The 10,963-nt window shown below is 38.7% G+C and overlaps 1 long non-coding RNA gene across 1 annotated transcript; it reads right to left on the reverse strand.

Moving 5' to 3' along the window:
- Positions 1 to 1,266: 1,266 nt before the first annotated feature.
- Positions 1,267 to 10,424, reverse strand: LOC139824495 (uncharacterized). The gene is made up of 3 exons (XR_011735122.1): positions 9,672 to 10,424; positions 6,748 to 7,060; positions 1,267 to 4,713 (listed from the first exon to the last, which is right to left on the reverse strand). It is a non-coding gene; the product is annotated as an uncharacterized lncRNA (long non-coding RNA).
- Positions 10,425 to 10,963: the final 539 nt, after the last annotated feature.

The raw sequence follows: 10,963 nt of genomic DNA on the forward strand, positions 1-10,963 counted from the left end.
TAAAATCGGTAATTGGTTAATGAAATGTCGAGGTTCTATGTACATCGCGAGTAATCAATCTCTAAATTTCCGAAAAAACGCTCGGGAAAACCAAGAAATAAAATCCCTGATCGATATCGAAGTTTTATAACACATTCCAGGTGCTTAAGTTTTAAACTTTTTCTCTCTCTCTCTCTCTAATTCTTTAAAATTCGGTCAATTATTTCCCAAAAAATTAAAAAAATTAGAAAAATCGGTTTCCTGAAAATCAATAACAAAAAACTACACACATCATGACACTCCCAGGAAAATTCTACCCCTGTTTCATTTATAATTTTTTAAGATTCGGTCGAACAATGTGCAAAAATCTTTTGGAAATGAAATTAGATTTGTTTTTATTTCTGATAACGGTTTCCAAAAAGATCGGTAACAAAAAATTATACACTTTGTGGCACTTCCCGTGAGATTCTACCCCTGTTTTATATACAATTCTTTAAGATTGGGTCAATTATTTCCCGAAAAATTGGAAAAATTTCGGATATTGGTTATCGGTAACAAAAAACTGTACACTCTATAACACTTCCTGGAAAATTGTACCCCTATTTTGTATACTTGTGATAAAAATTCGGTAGTCGAATAGTTTAAGAGTGTATAAAGAACAGACATACATACAGACATTCTATTTTATATATTTTATTAGGTATAATCACAAATTTTAATACTTACTACTAATAATCGACAGCAAAACATCGTATGGCTCTTAGTTTCTGATGAGACTTGATAGACTTGAGACTAATTCCTCAGTGTTGTTGTGCTGTTGATGCCTTAGATGATTAGCGACTGCCCGCCCGATCTTATTCGGCGGTATTTATAATGTCGGAACCGACATCCTGTTGCTAACTCGGAGGTTCCCGAGTTAGCGTTGACTTCTCGCTTTGCGCTGACCTTCGCATCAGCGCTTTTGATCATCTTGGAGTTGAACTCCTGGTTCCGGTGTCAGTTTGCATCGGACGATAAATTGCACATTGTGAAATCCTCTCGAGGCAAAAATTCGGATGTCATTAAATTTTTAAAAAAGTATGTCGTTCATGTACGCAATAGAATTAATAAAAATTGTTAATAATAAAGGGGTTACCGATTTCTGTTAAAAAAACAACCAAGTTTACTGAAATTTCTATAACTCAAGAACTGATTAACCAAATTTTAAAAAATTATATATGAAATAAGGGTAGAAAAGACTGAAGAATATAATAGAATTAATAAAAATTGTTAATAATAAAAGGGTTACCGATTTCTGTTAAAAAAAACAGCCAAGTTTACTGAAATTTTTATAACTCAAGAACTGATTAACCAAATTTTAAAAAATTATATATGAAATAAGGGTAGAAAAGACTGAAGAATATATGATAGAATTAATAAAAATTGTTAATAATAAAGGGGTTACCGATTTCTGTTAAAGAAAACAACCAAGTTTACTGAAATTTCTATAACTCAAGAACTGATTAACTAAATTTTAAAGAATTATATATGAAATAAGGGTAGAAGAAATTGAAGGTTATAATAGAATTAATAAAAATTGCTAATAATAAAGGGATTATCGATTTCTGTTTAAAAAAATCTACGTAATTGCTCTAATTTCTGCAAATTTTGAGATATCAAGCTGAATTTTTTTTTTTATAGAAAGAGTATCATTAAAGGTAGGTTGGTGTTGAATTTAACAAGGATCGGTGAAGAGATTACCGATTTCTGGCTATTTTTAGAAATGTCCGTGGTTGCTCTAATTTCTGTAAATTTTGAGATATCGAGCTTATTTTTTTTTTAATGGATAGAGTATCATTAAAGGAAAATTGTTATTTAATTTGGCGAGGATCGGTGAAGAGATTACCGATTTCTGCTTAAAAAGTGTATAAGATGTATACGTAATTTTATATAGAGTATTATTAAAAAAAGGTTGTTTTTTTTTTAATTTTGCGACGATCGGTAAAGGAGTTACCGATTTCTGCTTTAAAAGTTACATGTATAAGTTATACGTGTAATTTTATATAGAGTATCATTAAAAGAAGGTTGGTATTGAACAAAATGGAAATAAGATATATCCGCAATTAGTAGGGGAGTGCCATGATGTGTATAGTTAATTAAATATACAATTTAAAAAGAATATGATATGTTCAATCTGTAGACGTTGATATAAAAAATTTTTATTGTTACCGTGGAAACGGAAAAGGTATTGATTTAATTTATTTGACACATAAGTGACAGAAAATGGAAGAATTTATTCACAGTAAGTAAAAAAATTTATTAAAATTAAAATTATAATTTATTAAATTATAATTTATTAAAATTATAATATAACACAAACACACACACACACACACACGCACGCGCGCGCGCACACGCACTCGCGCGTGTTTGCGCTCATGCCGCTCATACATCATTGAAGGTTAATTATTAGAGTGAATTTAATTATAACGAAAAATTCTTTACGTGTATAATTAATACGTGTATAATTATAATTAAAAAAAGTTAAATATTATTATTTTAACATTTTAGTGAAGATGGTTGTGATGAAATTCTTTTGCAAGCATTATTAGAAAATAAGATAACCAAAGAGAGGAAGAGATAAAACAGAAAAATGATATGATAAAGGATAAACATGACAAAAACGACAAAGGTAAAAGAAAGAGCATGAAAATATAATATTGTTATATATATAAAAATTGTGAAATTTTTTATAGAATATGAAGATAGTCAAATGGAGGAAGAGATGAAACAGAAAAAATTGCGAGAACGTAAAGACGACGGTGGAGATAAAACGATAAAAACAAAAAAGGAAAAAGCATAAAAATATGCTAAATTAAAATTCTGATAAAAAATATATATAAATAAATTGTTAAATTTTATTGTTCATAAATTTGGAAAATAAAACATGTTTTCGCAATAAATTTTTTATTTTTACTTTGCACCAGATCGCTATTGGCGTTAATATTGCTATTGTGAATCTTAAAAATATATTTGTATGTAGCTTACTAATAAAAAAAGAAATACTAATATAATTTATTAATTTATAGAACACATCTGTCAATGAATCAGGTTTATTATATTAAAGGACTTCTTGTACATTTCTTATGGAAATTGGATTTCGGTGAAATTGGCAAAAACTTTGAAAATAGATAGTTTATGTGATGCTGACCAAAAGTCACAATGGGCAAGATTCACAATAATCGACCATTTAGGCGTTATCAGCGTTTAAAAGTTAAAATAAGGTGTTATTTCGGTACTATTGTAGGACAGTGGATTTGATTGGAACTTCGGACAAATATAACCATAAACATATACAAAAATATATATATATGTATATGTATATATGTATTGTATGTATATGTATATGTATGTATGTAGTTCATGGAAATCGAATAAATACCATTCGGTTACATTAATATGCTGCTATTGACTCCTCTTTCCGGAATGACATTGGAAATCTTTATTAATGTTATTGCAGTAATATCTATCAAATAAACTCTGACGGAAGAAATCACATACCAAATGCACTTGACAAGTAAGTTGATGAAGCATTACTTACGATGTGATATAAAAATACTAAGCAACATAAACAACTTATCGAACATGGATTTGATCTTGATTAATTCTTTATTTCTCAATATTTCTTATATGATCGAATATAATCTTACAAATTCTTCCAATAAGAAAATTTGAAAATAATATTAACATTTAGAAATTTCATTAATTTGACATTTTTGCAACAGAATCTGTAAAACGGATAAATGGACGCTTTTACTGTTCAAATCTTTTCTTTTAACTTCTTCTTTGTATAATAAAATATATCAATTGCTACTAATCGTTGATATAATTCTTTTCTTTATTTATTACTTAACATTGTAATATGCAAGAATATGCAGTGACGATAAATATAAAAAAATGACACTGTAATTTTCAAAACTTATTAATTGCATTATAGCAATTCTTCATGCTATTTTTATTGCTATTTTATGTTTATATGATTTTCAAAATTATTTTCTCTTAATTTTGTTAATTCATATTTAAAAAAAGATTATGTGTTATCGTTAATGTATAGTTATGTACAGTTAATGGAAATTTTTTTTTTTAGAAAGAGTACGTAGACAAAATAATTTTTCTATTTAAAAGCAATGATTGGATATAAATAACATAAGAATTATGCAATATCATTATCGCGCAATCAAGTTTATGTTACAAAAAGTTTAATGTCAAGATATGAAGACCTATTAAATGTTTCTTTTATTAAACGCACTTCCGTGAACTTTAATCTTATTTGCGACACACTTCCGGTATTTCAATCTTATTTGTGAAAATCATGCTACCATGAATCATGTTAGACTTTTATATCTATTCTATGCTAATAAATCCTTAAATTATCTAGACTGTTTTCACATATTTGCTTTCATAAATCTATTAAAATATAAGTTTTCCTATATTACTAAATATTGTTCATCAATAGCCACTTAACGTATCATAATAAGATTTTATTATATAATAATATTTAAGAAACGTGCAATTTTTTAAGTGTATAGACAAAATCATCGTAGTTTTTCTTTTATGAATATTTCTTAATCGATCATGAAAACTATTTATTTTTTAAAAATATATAGTTTGCACAAAAGTTTTTCCTCTTCCGCGGCTCTATTTCCTCTTCCGCGTCCGCTAAATCGTTTTCGCCCGGCTCTTTGCCATTTTTTGCTGTAACATAAACATAAATTTATTGTAGAAATATTAACTTTACTTGTTGAAATATTAAATAGACAGACTGTATACCAAGTACGAGCGGAACGAGACCGGCCGTGACTCTTTTACGCGACGCGACGAGTTGCGAGTACCCGAGATTTTGAGTTTTCAATAAATGACTGAACGGATATGCATTACTTAATTGAAAGTATAGGTAACTTTGAAATAACACGATTAATTGATTGATGATTCTTAAGGTATGTAATATATATTGGATTATGTTCTTATTATAATTCTAGCTAGATATGAGAACAACTGAAATGTCAAATTAAAGATTTTTATACATTTGACCATATAAATGAGAACGATTATAACATTATATTAAAGAATCTTATACAAAACTTGAATTCTCTGATAAATGTCAAAATGAGCAGATATCTTTCAAACAATTAACTAATAGTATCTATGTTTTATATGTTTCATATAAATATACTACGTTTACGCGAGCGTTACTTCTGTAGTAACTTACAATAATTCATTCGTTTACGCGGAGTAAATTATCGTAAGTTCCTACAAAATCGATATATACTTGTAAGTTACTACAGAAGTAACGCTCGCGTAAACATAGTACTTGATAAATATCGTCACATAAAGATTTAATATTTTTTGCTATATAAAGTAAACTATATTCTATTTTCATGAACGTATTTTTGCTTCCTCATAGAGGAAGCTTTGTTTTCGTAAATTCGTATATGAACCTTTAATTGCGTGTAAAGTTGGCTCTAATCAACCAAATTTTTCATATATTTATATTATATGAAATATATGTTTTACCTTACTTTTCATTTTAGAATTATCTTATGTAAGCTGAAAAATTATCAAGTGTGATACATTATTAAAATCTTGTTTATTGCAATTATACTGAAAGAAATAGGAAATTCTTGTAAAATTATATGTCAACAACTATATTACAGATTCTTATATAAAATTTGAATTATGATAAGTGTCAAAATGAGCACATTAGCTTTTAAATTTTTCAAGCTAATAACATCAATCCTTAGTAAATGCATATATGGAATCCACGTTATTGCCACGTGCAATCCACGTTATAACGTTATGTGGATTGCACGTACTGTTTTTGTTGGGAAAGGCCCCATACTTTCTTACTCGTATGCGATCTGCTAAATAAGTTTTATTAATATATATACATATATACACATATTGATTTTTTTAACATTTACAAATTTTTCTCATATCAAAAATTATTAAAATTAATTTTATGTAAAATGGCAAATGAATTATTTCTTTAATTATTGTCTTATATCTTCTATTTGTACTTCTTTTTTCAGTTACATTAATCAAAAATAGCGATGGATAAACCAGCAAGCACATCACATAAGGTAAAATTATATACACATATAAAAAACTTTAACATTTAAATTTTTGTGTGAATTAAATCCATTTCTTCATAATAATAATATTCTGAATAAAAAGATAAAATCTAAATTAAATTTTATGCGGTTATAATAATTTACGTTATTTTCAGTTTTATAAAAAATGTCATACTGAAAAGTATTTGAAGAGAATTATACGAGGAAATATTAAAACAAATGTTAAAAAAAATATACAAAAAAGAAATCTTCAAATACAAGAAATACAACTCATATCGCGGACGATCCCGCGGCTTGCCACGCGAATCCCGAATTCTCTTGCAAGCACGGAGATTCCGCGGCCCCGCGCCGATCCCGTCGATCCTTTCGTCCCGCCAAACACAAAATTCGCCGTCCTCGAGGGCCCGGATACGTTACTCAATTACATGACCGCTCGTGGCCCGCCGTTACCCGCACAACTCGCTCCCGTTATCGCCACGCAAGGCATCACTCTTAATATGGCCGAGACGCGACACGATTACGAACCTAAATACTATGGCCAAGACGCGACACGATTACGAACATAAATACTATGGCCAAGACGCGACACGATTACGAACATAAACTCTATCACAATGAAACGCGACACGATCACACATAACGCGATACGATTACTTACATTTATTCAACGAGACGCTACACAATTCGACCCGATTAATCCGATTCATCCATCTCAACGCCACGCGACTGTCGGCCGTGGCGGTGCTCGCGGGGAGGGCACAATTGGTCTCTACGCACTAGAGAGCTCACTCTCGGCAAGGCCCCGGCACGATTTCCACCCGACTCTATCCTAATGCGAGCGCAAGGTACCGCACGCGCTCATCTCGCAGTCCACAGGTAATCCTGCGGCGCTCAGGTAACCAAAGCGGGCCATGGGCCAGTGCCTCGAGCGAACCCTCTTTTTCTTAACGCGGGGACGCCAGAGTGGTGACCTTGCGACCGTGCGCAAGCGCGGCTCGCGTAGCGCGGTCTCAGGCGCCTAAAGTGGTGCTGCGGCGCCTGTCCGAGGAGGCAGTGAGACTGCTGGCAAAGCAGGGGCAGACGGAGGACGCGGCCGTGCCGGTTAAAGGCACGGTAGAAAAGCCGGGACCGCCGCATGAGGCGACGGTCGCGGTGATCCGAAGCCAGGGGACTCAAGAACGGGGCCCGACCCCAACCGACGAGCTTGGGGTGCCGACCGATCTCAGTCAGCTGACGGAGATCGTGGCAATGTTGGAGGCGGAGTTACCCGAAATCCCGGAGATGGAGGTGCGCAACCCCGAGGAACTGGGGGACCAGCAGGTGACCGGGGGCGATCCCGGCATGATGGATGGCGGGTCGACGGTGTCCTTCCGAAGCCCGGAAGGCAGTAGCGGTTCGGAGACGGACGAGGCGGAGCCACGTCCAAATTAATTTTAAGTTAAGCGTTCGCGCCCCGAGGATGGGAGCAATGTTGGAAGAAGGGACCAACCCTAGGAGCTGCGTTTCTCGGTCCCGATTCACTTTTCTTTTCGTTTTGGTTCTCTAGTTGGATCGTAGCATGCAGAGTGACCCCATCCGGCGCTGGATAGATATAAGTCAAATAGGCCGCGCCACTATTCGTTAGTCTTTTTCTTTTCGTTCGATTGCGGCTCAAGCGGCGTGACTCCTCGTTGGGAGGTATAAATTGAATTTTGTTTGTTTTGCAACGCATCTTTATTTTGTCCCGTCGGCGCGGATACGGGAGGTCATGCGGCGGCGTGACAGGGCTTGAGCCCGAACACACTTTCCAGGAAAGGGGGCCTCCCGTGCGAGCGACCGGGAGACTCCCGCACCACATGACGGACGATCCGTGATGGCGCGCGGAACGGGAGGACGGCGTACGACAAAAGGATGGACGGCGATGGCGGACCAGCAATAGCTGAGCCTCGGCGATTGTCAGAGATCCGAAAAGGTAGACGCGCGCCTCGGAATGGCGGAAATAGCGCGCGAACGGGAAATGGCGGACCGTCCGCTTACTGATAGAATCCGCGATCGGCGAGTAAAAGTTAAGAGCCCTGATCGCCAAGGGAGACCCACGAAAGGCAACGCGCGCGTCAAATGCGAGATCCGACCATCGCTCGGAAAGATGGCGGACCGTCGGAAAACTTGCGAACCGACGGTAGGACGGTAAGGGTATACGTCCCTGACGAGGGCACGTGGTCCCGGAGGCAGGCATACGGGGTCGGCAACGCGATACGCGAACGCGGACGGGAAATAGCGAACCGTCCGCGAAGTCGAGCTAGAGGCGTCATCTTCGGGAGTTGAGCACCCCTGACATCTGTGGGCACGTCGCCGAGCCCACGAAGCCGGGTCCCGGTGAGATCCGGCGCCCGGGTAACGAAATGGCGGACCGTCCGGGAACTCGCCCCAGGTGAGTCATCCCCGGGGAATAGGCGTCCCTGACTAATGGGGACGTCCCAGAGAACGTCCATATCCGGTCGCCGTCAAAATCCGACGACCGGTGACAAAGTCACAGAACCGTCCGCCATCTCGCAACCTGGACATCTTCCGCGGGGAAGAACCGCGGAAATCGTCGTACCAGGTGCGAAAGAAGCGTCAGGAGGGGTCGACGTCGTCGGCAGGCCCGGTGCTCTGCACCCGGACGTCTTCCTCAGGGAAGTCGCCCGGATGGGGATGGTAGACGCGGTAAAAGACCTGGCGCACGGGTCGGCGTCAGCGGCCGCGCGAAATTGAGAAAATTGAAAAACGACTACCCGGTTGCCAGGACGGAGCGACCGCGCGAGCGCGATAAGCATGGAAATTTCCACGGGGTTCGGCGCGAACGACGTAAACACCCGCGTGGAAAATTACCGGAGGCCGACGCGCAGTTAGCGGCGATAGAAAGCGGGATATCCGTCGGAGTAGGGATATACGGGACCGATAGTGGGGAGCTCGAACGAGACAAACAACTCGGGGCAGTCTCTCGGGGATGTTCGAGCGTGTAACACGTAATAAGCTTTCCACTGCGTCGTCGCGCTAAGTCACCGCGATCGTCATACAAGTGTGATAATTGCGGCTCGCCAACATTCGTAACAACCGGGAACGCCCGCGGAACGCGTTAACAGTCGTCCTTACAAGGACGAACGGCCTTTTTAGACCGAAATAACTTCGTGCGTCGTAGATAAACGGGGCGTGTGTGCCTACGTATACGAGCGTCCGACATCTTTTGTGACTTGAAGTTTTGTGAACAACCAACACTGGAAATCAATATAATTGAATAAATTAAACATCCTTTTCGTAAAAGATTTCGAAAATTTATTAAATTGGACTTACCTTCTACTTACCTGATCCATCGTCGACGATCACTCGAAGTCCCTCGTTGATCCTGGATTCCGGTGGCAGCGACGATCCTGATCGATGACGGCGATGATCCAGCGGTGGCAGGAATCTGAAAAAAGAAGAGAATTAGTCTAATTAATAGTTGGAGATATCGTTCGATACTTACCTTCTCGGTGGGTCAAAGGTCAAACCGAGTGGCGACCGTTGATTTATAAGGACACGTAGCGTTGATTCGTGCCTCCGATAGTACCGTCCGGTTACAACCTTACAATGCGTCGTCGTCCCATCGGCAGTCCGGGCAGCTCGGGATCCGGGAGATGCGTCCTGTACTTTAGCCGGCGCGACAGTCTCTGAAACGATAGCCTGCCGGGATCGCGCCGGTTCCCCGCGCCTGCGCTGTAGCGTGCCACTCGACCGGATTGCCGATCCTAGCGCTCCCTGCGCCTAGGCCGCACGTGCGCCGCTCCTTCCGGGGGCGCCACTCCAATTCTAAGGCGCTCTCGTCGGCGCCTCAGCTCCTCGCGCGCCTCCTCTTCCGGCGGCGCCGCTCCAACTACCTCCGATCCGGCGCGGGCTTTTCGAATCAACCGGCTGTCCGGGCCGCGATGATCGAGTCGGCGTTCGGGGTCAGGCTGGCGTTTCGCTATCCTGCCGCTGTCACGACCGAGTGCGGAGTGAACTCCGGCCGGCGACGCTCATGCACTTGCGGGGAGGTCCGGGCGATCCGACCTTCAGCCATGTTCCCTGGCCGTCTCCTTAATCCTCTGCTCTTCCTCGTTGCGGCTCTCGGCCGTTACAGATTGAGTCCGGCCACCACCGGCAATCCCTTAAAAACTTAACAGCTAATTAGACCAATTAATATACGCAACCGCCCTCCTCTCGCTCTAACGAGGAGGCATCCCCGAATTCCCCTCGGCCGAGCCCGTCCGGGAAGGAGACGCGACTTGTCACGTCACAATATATAGGTACTTGTTTCAGTATAGTATAACTCTGTTCATTACAAATTACATGTTTGTGGGTTGTTTTTTTAAACACTACTTTGGATTTTATATTTGTGTTGATTTAATTAAATGTATTTATAATTGTTTGGACAAAAGCTTACTATTTTTGCGTTTATAATCTTTAGATTTATATTTTTCTTAATTAATATTGTTGTCTCTCGGTTTCAGTCTCGTTAAATTCTCTAGACTATTCTTTGTGTAAATGCTTTCAATTTACAAATCATATATATGTTCTCTGTTATTCTCAATATTATATATATATCTTTATATAGATAACTCTCGGCGGCAGAGATGTTTTCGTACTTTCTTTAGTCACTTTTTCCATGTTGTGTGTACGACTCACACATCTTTACATTTATACATGTGTTTACTCACACATCAATGCTGTGCCCCTTCTATCTCTACTTAATTTCCAAATTTCGCATTATACCATTGCCTGTCGAAGGCAGTAGTCGTTTCCGAGTCTTCGTTACAATAATTACGACGTCTCTCTCGTGTTGTATGTTTGCCAGTACATATAATATAGTGTTGTTGTATTTATTACGTATTGCAAAT

Source organism: Temnothorax longispinosus, unplaced genomic scaffold (genome assembly GCF_030848805.1).
Source record: "Temnothorax longispinosus isolate EJ_2023e unplaced genomic scaffold, Tlon_JGU_v1 HiC_scaffold_40, whole genome shotgun sequence".
NCBI classification, from domain to species: Eukaryota; Metazoa; Arthropoda; class Insecta; order Hymenoptera; family Formicidae; genus Temnothorax; species Temnothorax longispinosus.